The 10,864-nt window shown below is 33.9% G+C and overlaps 1 long non-coding RNA gene across 1 annotated transcript; it reads right to left on the reverse strand.

The window, feature by feature from the left end:
- Positions 1-554: 554 nt before the first annotated feature.
- LOC126889770 (uncharacterized) lies at positions 555-2,904 on the reverse strand. Its single transcript, XR_007700168.1, has 3 exons — positions 2,458-2,904; positions 1,665-1,822; positions 555-722 (listed from the first exon to the last, which is right to left on the reverse strand). It is a non-coding gene; the product is annotated as an uncharacterized LOC126889770 (long non-coding RNA).
- Between the last annotated feature and the right edge of the window lie 7,960 nt (positions 2,905-10,864).

Genomic DNA, 10,864 nt, shown 5'->3' on the forward strand with positions numbered 1-10,864 from the left:
AAGTACCAGGAAAGTGCTGTGTCAGCATTTTAAATATTCTTAGAATGTTCTGTTGGAACATTCCATGAATGTCTACGAATGTTCTTTGGACATTCACAGTCTATTTTATAGACTGAATGTCTTGTTGGAACATTCCATGAATGTTCTTTGGACATTCACAGTATATTTTTAGACTGAATGTCTTGTTAGAACATTCCATGAATGTCTACGAACGTTCTTTGAACATTCACAGTATATTTTTTAGACATTCACTGAAATATATCGTCAGTAATGTGACAATACCTCCTGTATGTTTTTTCATGAGGTTTGCAGGAGACGAAAAACATTTTTTAAGGTCACTTTCTGGTTTCGTACGTATTCTGACTTTTTTTGTAGTAAATAGATAGTTGAATTTACTGCAAAACAAGTCAAAAAATATATGAAAACAGGAGGTGGCCGAAACAAGTTTTTAGTCTATCTTACAAATCTCTTGAAAAAAACAGATAGGAGGTACTGTCACATCACTGACAATATATGGCCATACCAAATAATACATCCTTGATAAATATAAACGTTTTTATTGCAAAAAATCTTTACATACATTTTTTAATGTAATTTGCTGACATTCCTAAATATTATAAAAAAATGTGTCACATTTGCTTTGTAAACCTTTCTTTTGCTTTTCGTAGCCACATATTCCGTTTCCTTTCTGGTTTTTTGTAGACCACTTCTCTCAGCTGATTCTAAAAGAAAATAAAATAAAAGGTAATTTTTCTATCCTTTACAATTAACAATCAGAAGAAATATTATTTACAGGTAATAATATGCATAAATAATAATAATAAAAAAATAAATATTAAATAATATTTAAATAAATAATAAATAATATTTAATAAATAAAATAATAATAATGAACATTTTGTATTTTGACAACGACATCCGATGTGGAAGTAGAAACCTTAATAAAATTATTTTTTCAAGTAAATTGTGGCTTATTTCCCCATTAGAATAATTAATTACAAAAAAGCCACAAAGAAATAGATTTTTCACAAACAAATAAGTATTTAGTATTCATTATATTTATTGTTTTTATTATTTACTTTAATGTCCTACTGGTACATTATTTGACAAATAATGACATTTCGAAGTCTGTTAAGTACGATATAACGCCCTTGGGCATTAAATTTAAATAACGACTTAGATACTGTCAAGTTGACAAATATCAACCTAAGTAAAACTATGGTTACCACAATTACGTTACTACTGTTACTGGTAAATGTACTTATTTAAAAACTAATCAATTCAAAATTCATTCAAATTTTTCGCATATAAAGAATAATTTAGTCGGGCATTAAACGTTGAAGGCACCACAGGTATTATAATAATAATGCTTTCGGTCAACGTATATCCCTATAATACCCTTGGTACCTTAATAACTGTAACATAAGATTATACCTTAATTCTTGTTTTCGATTTCTGATGTTTTTATTTATTTACATTGAATATTAATCTGTTTTGTTGTATAATCTACTTCGCAATAATTATGTGATATATTTGACTTAAAATGAATTCAAAAATTTTTTGTAGTTGGGCAACAATGTCAACTTAGATCTCCGATGTAGATAATGAATTACAACAGTATCTATATTGTACGGACTGTATTATTAATTAGGTTATGCATATACCTGTGTGACATAAGCTATTGGAACAGCACAGTCTCTCAAACGAACAGATGAAAGTGAAGTTCTGTCAATATCTTTTTCTAAAAAGTGTTTTGAACATACTCCTCTATTAACAAATCTGATCTATACTTCATGTCTTCTTCGCAGGATCTTCTGGAAAGCTAAAAATACAAAATATATGCATTACTAAGCATTATTAACAAATTTTAGTTTTAAATAAAAAATATGATTAATGAACTCACAAAATTATTATAAAACAGCTTAGAAATTGTTTATTAGTATAGTCGGTTCCCCAAACTCAGACACAACTGGCTAGTGATTTTAGTAGGTAACTTTTTTTGTTTTTGGCCAATTTTGCCAAAATTACAGTAATTAGTACTGAGACTGAGTTTAGCAAATCGACTATATTATTCTGTGTATTCATTAGTTGGTACTGCATATTATAGTGTGTGGTCTACCATCCTATTTATAAAGGCATACACTAGCAAAAACGCAAAAAGAATTATTTTAGTTTTACAAATCCTTTTGTTATTACCTATCTCTATTTACTATTTTAGTTAGGAATAAGCGAAGTTTGTGGCTTATTCACAATTATTATTAAAATAATAAATGGATATGACCAATTATTAACTTATAAAATAAAATAATAATTCTTCTGATTTATGCCTTTTATTCACTTTGTTATATCTACGTTACTTAAAAGATTTTTTATGAATAGTATTATTAGGGTATTAATAGTATTAATTTATTTTCTGAAATACAGGGCATGCTTTCGTTTACATATTTGCATACTAACCTTTTAATAGGGCTTTTCATTCAGTCATTTGTTTTGAGCTTCTGTCATAATTGAAACGTTATTCCTGCAGATTTTTTTATCTACATTTGTTTCTGCTACTCCAACTGCGTTAAAAACAGGACACCATTTTATGCACTATGTTAATAATACTATTAAAGCTATTATAAAAGTATCCGAATTAAAAAAATATTCTTAAAAAGCACAAATAATACAAACAACTAAAAACAATCCACGGCAAGGCAAGGTCGCCAAGATGAAGATGCCAAGATGGCCGAAGCGAGGTCGTTGGTTGGTCGTTTTTAGTCACGTGATGCCCTCTCAAGCGCCATGCACAAAAATATATGCACGGCGAATTTGAAAATGAACGCAAAAGAAATAAATATAAATGCCTCTCTTGGGTTTTGCATAAGTTATAAGTATTTTTTTTATTAACAAAATCGCATTCCAAATTGAATATTCGCGAACAATAATTTTTATTACATTTGTATGTTTATAATCTTGGGAAACTCTTTAAATTTGACATATTATTGCACTGTAGGCCTAAAATGTCACTTAGTTTGTCTGGTATGTTATAAGTAATGTTGTATCTCTTACACGTATGTATTATTTCGCAACTTAAAATATAGGAACATTGGTAGTATGTTCACAGAATGTCTTATGGTAACATTCCAGGAATAATTTAAACAGATGTTCACCGAATGTTCCCTAAATGTCCAGGACATTCAAATATTGATAGAACTTTGGTAGTACATTCCTGGAATGTTGTGTGTTGTTAGGGATATTGTTAAAACACATAATGATGCAATACTTGGCCTTGATGCCTGTATAATGTTAAATTTAATTCAGAAAAATAATATTAATGTAATAAATGATAATTTACACAATGATATTGAGAGTATTAGTCAAATAATTCATGAATATGATGATGCTTTTAGGGGTGTAGGATGTTTGAAAGGTAAACATACCATAAAAATTGATGAGAAAGTAGCCCCCAGAGTCCATCCACCTAGAAAGGTACCATTTGCAATGCATGACAAACTGATGGAGAAACTGAAGGAGCTGGAAAGACTTGAGATAATTAGAAAAGTGACAGAACCAACGGATTGGGTAAATTCTCTTGTAATAGTTAATAAAAAAGCTAATAATGATATAAGAATTTGTATGGATCCTAAAGATCTTAACAATGCTATTAAGCGTGAGCATTTTTATATCCCTACACTTGATGATATTTCTAGTCGACTAAAAGGTTCTTGTCATTTTTCTGTCTTGGATCTTAGCAACGGATTTTGGCATATCCAGTTAGATGATAACAGCAGTAAACTATGTACATTTAATACCCCATTTGGTCGATATCGTTTTTTAAGAATGCCAAATGGCATAGCTTCAGCTCCTGAGGTTTTTCAAAAGAAAATGCAGCAATTATTTGAAAATGTAGAAATAGGGTTATATTTTGATGATTTATTAATATATTCTGATACTCTTGAGGGTCACAATAAAAAATTAAAACAGGTTTTAGATATTGCTAGAAAAAATAATATAAAATTTAATAGAGATAAATGCAAGTTCGGGTTAGCTTCTGTAAATTATATGGGATATAATATTTCTAAAAAGGGTCTGGAACCTGATGAGAAAAAAATTGAAGCTGTTACTAAGATGCAAAGACCAAGATCTGCAAAAGATGTACAACGATTCTTAGGTGTTGTAAATTATTTATGTCGTTTCATACCTAACTTTTCTGAGCTTACAGAGCCATTAAGACTTCTGACAAGAAAAAATATTTCTTTTCATTGGGAAAACCAACAGGAAACTGCTTTTCAGAAATTAAAAAAGCTGTTAGTTGAAGCACCTATCCTACAGTTTTATTCAGTAAAATGTCCTGTAGTGATTTCAACAGATGCCAGTCAGTTTGGATGTGGTTCTGTTTTACTACAAAATAATAAACCTGTGGCATATGCCACGAAGGCTTTTACACCAACTCAGAAAAATTATGCAGTAATTGAAAAAGAGATGTTGTCTATTGTTAATGCTTGTTTGAAGTTTCACCAGTATATTTTTGGTCGTGTTGATGTGACAATCGAGAAGGATCACAAGCCTCTTGTTTGAATCAAATAGATGAAATAGAGAATGTGGAAAAATCCCCTTACGAACAATTCACACATCCACCATTTCGGGCTGGGAAAAATTTTTCGAATAGAATCAAAGATCCAAACACCAGTTCTTAGAAATGTGTTTCGCCCTCTTCAACCTCTCTGGGCTCGTCGGTAAAGACAAGAGGTTGAATATCTTTAGACACATTCTAATCAAAAAACAACATTCGAGACCTAGACATAGAAGGTGCGTAAGTCTACGGCAAATCCGACAATGACAGTCTCAAGTTTTAATTCCCTAATTACTTAAAGTAAGTAAAATATATGTTTAAAAACATAAGATGTAGATCTTTGAAACACACTCAGTGAACCAAAGATCCAAGGTTATTGGTTTAACGACCACTCGTACGAAATCAAATAGATGAAATAGAGAATGTGGAAAAATCCCCTTACGAACAATTCACACATCCACCATTTCGGGCTGGGAAAAATTTTTCGAATAGAATCAAAGATCCAAACACCAGTTCTTAGAAATGTGTTTCGCCCTCTTCAACCTCTCTGGGCTCGTCGGTAAAGACAAGAGGTTGAATATCTTTAGACACATTCTAATCAAAAAACAACATTCGAGACCTAGACATAGAAGGTGCGTAAGTCTACGGCAAATCCGACAATGACAGTCTCAAGTTTTAATTCCCTAATTACTTAAAGTAAGTAAAATATATGTTTAAAAACATAAGATGTAGATCTTTGAAACACACTCAGTGAACCAAAGATCCAAGGTTATTGGTTTAACGACCAATTTGTGTTTCAAAGATCTACATCTTATGTTTTTAAACATATATTTTACTTACTTTAAGTAATTAGGGAATTAAAACTTGAGACTGTCATTGTCGGATTTGCCGTAGACTTACGCACCTTCTATGTCTAGGTCTCGAATGTTGTTTTTTGATTAGAATGTGTCTAAAGATATTCAACCTCTTGTCTTTACCGACGAGCCCAGAGAGGTTGAAGAGGGCGAAACACATTTCTAAGAACTGGTGTTTGGATCTTTGATTCTATTCGAAAAATTTTTCCCAGCCCGAAATGGTGGATGTGTGAATTGTTCGTAAGGGGATTTTTCCACATTCTCTATTTCATCTATTTGATTTCGTACGAGTGGTCGTTAAACCAATAACCTTGGATCTTTGGTTCACTGAGTGTGTTTCAAAGATCTACATCTTATGTTTTTAAACATATATTTTACTTACTTTAAGTAATTAGGGAATTAAAACTTGAGACTGTCATTGTCGGATTTGCCGTAGACTTACGCACCTTCTATGTCTAGGTCTCGAATGTTGTTTTTTGATTAGAATGTGTCTAAAGATATTCAACCTCTTGTCTTTACCGACGAGCCCAGAGAGGTTGAAGAGGGCGAAACACATTTCTAAGAACTGGTGTTTGGATCTTTGATTCTATTCGAAAAATTTTTCCCAGCCCGAAATGGTGGATGTGTGAATTGTTCGTAAGGGGATTTTTCCACATTCTCTATTTCATCTATTTGATTTCGTACGAGTGGTCGTTAAACCAATAACCTTGGATCTTTGGTTCACTGAGTGTGTTTCAAAGATCTACATCTTACCTCTTGTTGGAGTTTTTAACAAACCTCTAGTGGATGCTCCAGCTAGACTTCAAAGAATGCTTGTCATGTTACAACCATATAGTTTTACTATTGTTTATAAGAAAGGTAAGGATATGTTTTTTGCTGCTGCCTTAAGTAGGGCTTCACGAAGTGGGTGGAGATCTACGCAATTCCAGACCAGAAGGCCGCCACTATTGCAGATGTGTTAATCAAAGACTGCATCAGCCGATTTGGAGTACCTCTGGAGATCCATAGTGACCAAGGAAGGAACTTTGAGAGCGATCTATTTCAAGGAATCTGTGATAAACTAGGCATGAAGAAGCCAAGAACCACGGCCTATCACCCGCAATCGGATGGAATGGTGGAGCGTATGAATAGGACAGTCGGCAAGTATTTGACAAAGATGGTGTCCAATCATCAACGAGACTGGGACCAGTACCTTCCGTTCTTCGCAATGGCCTATAGATCTGCTGTTAATGAATCAACTGGCCAAACACCAGCAAAAGTCCTATTTGGACGTGAGATGCGTCTACCCTGTGATCTAGAGTTTGGATGTCGACCTGGAGAAGATGTTGCTGGTGAGGATTACGTGAATGAATTACGAAGAAGAATGGACGATAAACATGAGTTGGTCCGTTCTAATCTTCAGATCGCTAGCGACCGAATGAAGAAACGATACGATACCCAAGCTGAAAAGGGATGTTTCAAGGAGAACGACAAAGTCTGGCTTTATAATCCAAAGAAGCGAACAGGCTGCTCTCCCAAGTTGCAGCAGTTCTGGGAAGGTCCGTACCTCATTGTCAAGAAAATCAATGACGTTATCTACCGAATAAGCAAGATTCCTAGGGGAAAGCCGATGATAGTTCACCATAACCGGTTGGCGCCGTACGAGGGAGACCACGACGTAGATGAAGAAGTGGAAGTCAACCAAGTTCGAGAAATACCTGACCTCACGTTTGAGGAGTTCATGGGGGCCTATGGAGGTACCGGTAAAGCAAGACATGGTGTTACCACTGAAGAAAAGCGAGATTTACTCGCACTTCCCGATGACTATTCACTGGCCCATACCATCCCGGCCAGTATCAAAGACGCACGAGGGTTGGCATCCGCCTTCCGAATGAAGTTTGGTCGAGTTGCAGAACTTCAATGCCAACTGCCAGCTCCTGGCAAAGCATTGAAACTCCAAGATGCATCACGTTACCTATTCTATCTGGTAACAAAAGACACTGTCCATGACCAACCTACCTACCAAGATGTATGGGATGCATTAATTCAATTGAGAGAGCACGTGTTGGAGTCCGACGTGCAAAAGTTAGCCATGCCAAAGTTAGAATGCAGCCAATTAGACTGGAGAGTTATCCGAAATATGGTAGAAGAAATTTTCCAAGACACCGAGGTCCAGGTGTTAGTCTGTTGCAATCCGCATAGTTACTGGTGCGGAGAGAAGACCGTCCCCTGTCACTTTTATACAACTGGGAGTTGTAAAAGAGGGTCCAGTTGCAGATACCAGCATCCAGTTCCAGTCCCGACAAGGTTCCAGGAGGAACCATCTTTTGAGGAGGGGGCAATGTCACGGTCCCAGGCCGGCCCTGTCAACGCCAGAACTTTCTGGCGCCGAAGTGTCTGAAACCCTGTTCGTCGGCGAGACAGCTGTTTACGAACGTATCGGCATATCTAGAAGGTCACCTAATACACCTTTCTTTTGTTGCTTTGTAAATAATAGATATCTTTCGATTTTTTCTGGAAATCAGTAGATTAATTTTTATAACTATGTAAAGAGACATTTTTTGAAATTAGAGTTAGTTATAAATTTGTAGTCGTCGGTCGAGTAACATTTTTCGATGTTCGGACGCGAAATAAATGTAAATGTAAATGGTACATATTAGACATTTAGATAAATTGTTGTTTTAGTGTAATCTTTAATAAAGCCGTGGTTATTTTGTAACGAATAAAAATAATGTAGTATTTTAATGTTAAGTTTGTAAATTAGTGTTATTAAAGGATATAAATTCAGTGTTCTTTATTTCTTTAAGTGTAAGTTATTAAAAATAAATAAAGTCAATTAAATTAAACTTAGTGCCTAAAAACATAAACAATAAAATAGTAGAGTCAACCACGTAAAAAGACAATTACGCCACAATTAGTTTCATCACAAACGAGGAAAGTGCCCTATATGAAACCAGTAGCGGATCCAGGGCTGGGGCACGTGCCCCCCCCCCAGACGGATCAAAAATACACTAGGGCCCGGTACTTTATGTCTCGATTAACAGCCGGTTAGTTAACCGGGGTTTAATCCTGGCCTCTTTAGGGTCTCTTGCGTTGCAATAAATGCAATTTCAAGTATTATTATAATTATAAATAAGTGTAATAATAATTATAATTGCATTTATTACAACGCAAGAGACCCTAAAGAGGTCCCGATTAAACCCCGGTTAACTAACCGGCTGTTAATCGAGACGTAAAGTACCGGGCCTAGATAGAATAGATTTTATCGGGGTATATTTCAGATTCCTCGAGTTTGTACCTACCCTATGTGCCCCCCCCTAATCGATTTTCTGGATCCGCCGCTGTATGAAACGATAAAAGAACTTACCCAAAAATTGATTCACATCTCAAAGACCTTCAATTTTGTTATTGTCTTTGTAAGAGTTCTGCTCTCCATGCGATCCAGCACTGTGGAGAATTTGAAGCAACGGATTAATCTGATTTTAAAGGTTTAACCCTTTCGCTGCGTATGGCACGGGTCCATGACACATCATGCACATTCTCACTTTCATTGCCATTAAGAACTGCCGCTTCTGGGCATGTCTCATTTCAAAAGTAACAGTGAAAGGGTTCAATGTAATATCTCTATAATCAGTATTGTTTTTAGCAGGCGGTTTTGGCTTTGTCGATACGTTTTCTTATTCTTTGTTTATATCTCAGTTATCTTTAACGTTGGCGTCAGTGGCGGATCTACGGGGAGGGAAAATGTACCCCTAGCAAGGTCCAAAATTAAAGCAAAAAATTGTTGAAACAAAAATATATTAGCCGACATGAAACATCCCACATAACAATGATGTTCGCATCATGTTCTAAGCATATACTACCAACATTCGTCGGAGTATATTCTTTTTAGTATATGCGTAGTACAAGCATAGCATGTACCTTAAAAAAAATTCTAAATTTCATGTTCTTTGCATATTCTTTAAAGTATATTCTCGTACCGAATATACTGAGTACATTCGTGTACGTAGTAACTCGGAATATTCGTAAAAGTTTATTCTTAGAATATACCTTTATCGAATATTCTTAGCACATACTTATAAGTAGATACTTTTAAAATATCTTAAAAATAATATGTATGTATAGGAAGTATGAATAATATTAGCCTTATAGATTATCAACTTCGTTATATTTTAGAATAATTAATAAAATTTATGTATGTAGGTAGTATTGGACGAATTTCATTTCAAAATTGTTGTATGGTAAAAAAGTTTAAACATTAATAGTATTAACGTTTATTATTAAAAATTCGTTTTCATAATTGAAATAACTTAACCATTTCGAGTTTATCATTAGTATTTTTACATCGTTGGAATTTGAATTTAGCTACATTCAATTCAATACGGGCCATTCCAGAACCAAAGCATGCCAAACCATCCCCTTATCTATGGCCAAAACCCACGGCTTTGGTGTTGCCAACCGTCGAGTAAGCTTTTTCCGTCAACCTTAAAAATTCCCACTTTTATAAAAAAAATTCCCTCCTCTTTACAAAATCTGAGAAGATATGTTTAATTATTTTCAAATAATTTGATTTTTTTTAATATTTTACAATTTGGACTGAAACAAAAATTCCCTTTTGAGTTAACTTTTCCCTTTATCACCTTTTATGTTGAAAATTCCCGCAAAAAGTGAAATTTCCCTCCGTTTGGCAACACTATAACCACCGGTGCAATGTTGTTATTCCACAATACATATCCCCCATCCCCTATCCCCGTCTTGTCTTATTCTGACCATTTCTTACCTGAACAACGGTAAAATATGAAATCGAAAATAGACATTATTTGTATCTATGCAGTATGCAGTGTTGAGGATGAAGACTAATGATAAAGTACTAGGACTAAAGAACATACATAATCTCCTCTATTTTGTTTGCGGTGCTTCAAAATAGGTATAATCTATTTTGGTAACTCAATATTATTTAATACATATAAGTAAGTACAAGTACAATATACCTAAGTATATAAATTTTAGTTACTCATACATAGTTAAGTTTAGCTAAATATTATAATATAATAGTTTATATAGATAACTAAAATTTATAAATATGTACTTACTTTTTAAGTAATATTGCAGAATGTAGGTACTAACTACATTCTCATTTGCCATTAAAATATGTAAATATAATAGGTATTTGGTAGAACCTAAGATGGGATTAGGTGATGCTGAAAACATACTTCTGAGCAATATAGCACTTGATAGCACTTTCTTAGAATATCCTTAAAAATATTTTCTTCTAATACAAAGATGTGCAGTAGTACGTTCTAAGTATATAAATAGAAGGTTTATAGCACTTCCTTGGAATATTCTAAAAAGTATGTTCTTAGTATAAACTAAAAAGATGTGCGGTAGTACGTTCTAAGTATATAAATAGAAGGTCTATAGCACGTCCTTGGAATGTTCTAAAAAGTATATTCTAAGTATATACATAGAACGTTTA

The sequence above is a fragment of the Diabrotica virgifera genome, chromosome 8 (genome assembly GCF_917563875.1).
Source record: "Diabrotica virgifera virgifera chromosome 8, PGI_DIABVI_V3a".
Taxonomy (NCBI): Eukaryota; Metazoa; Arthropoda; class Insecta; order Coleoptera; family Chrysomelidae; genus Diabrotica; species Diabrotica virgifera.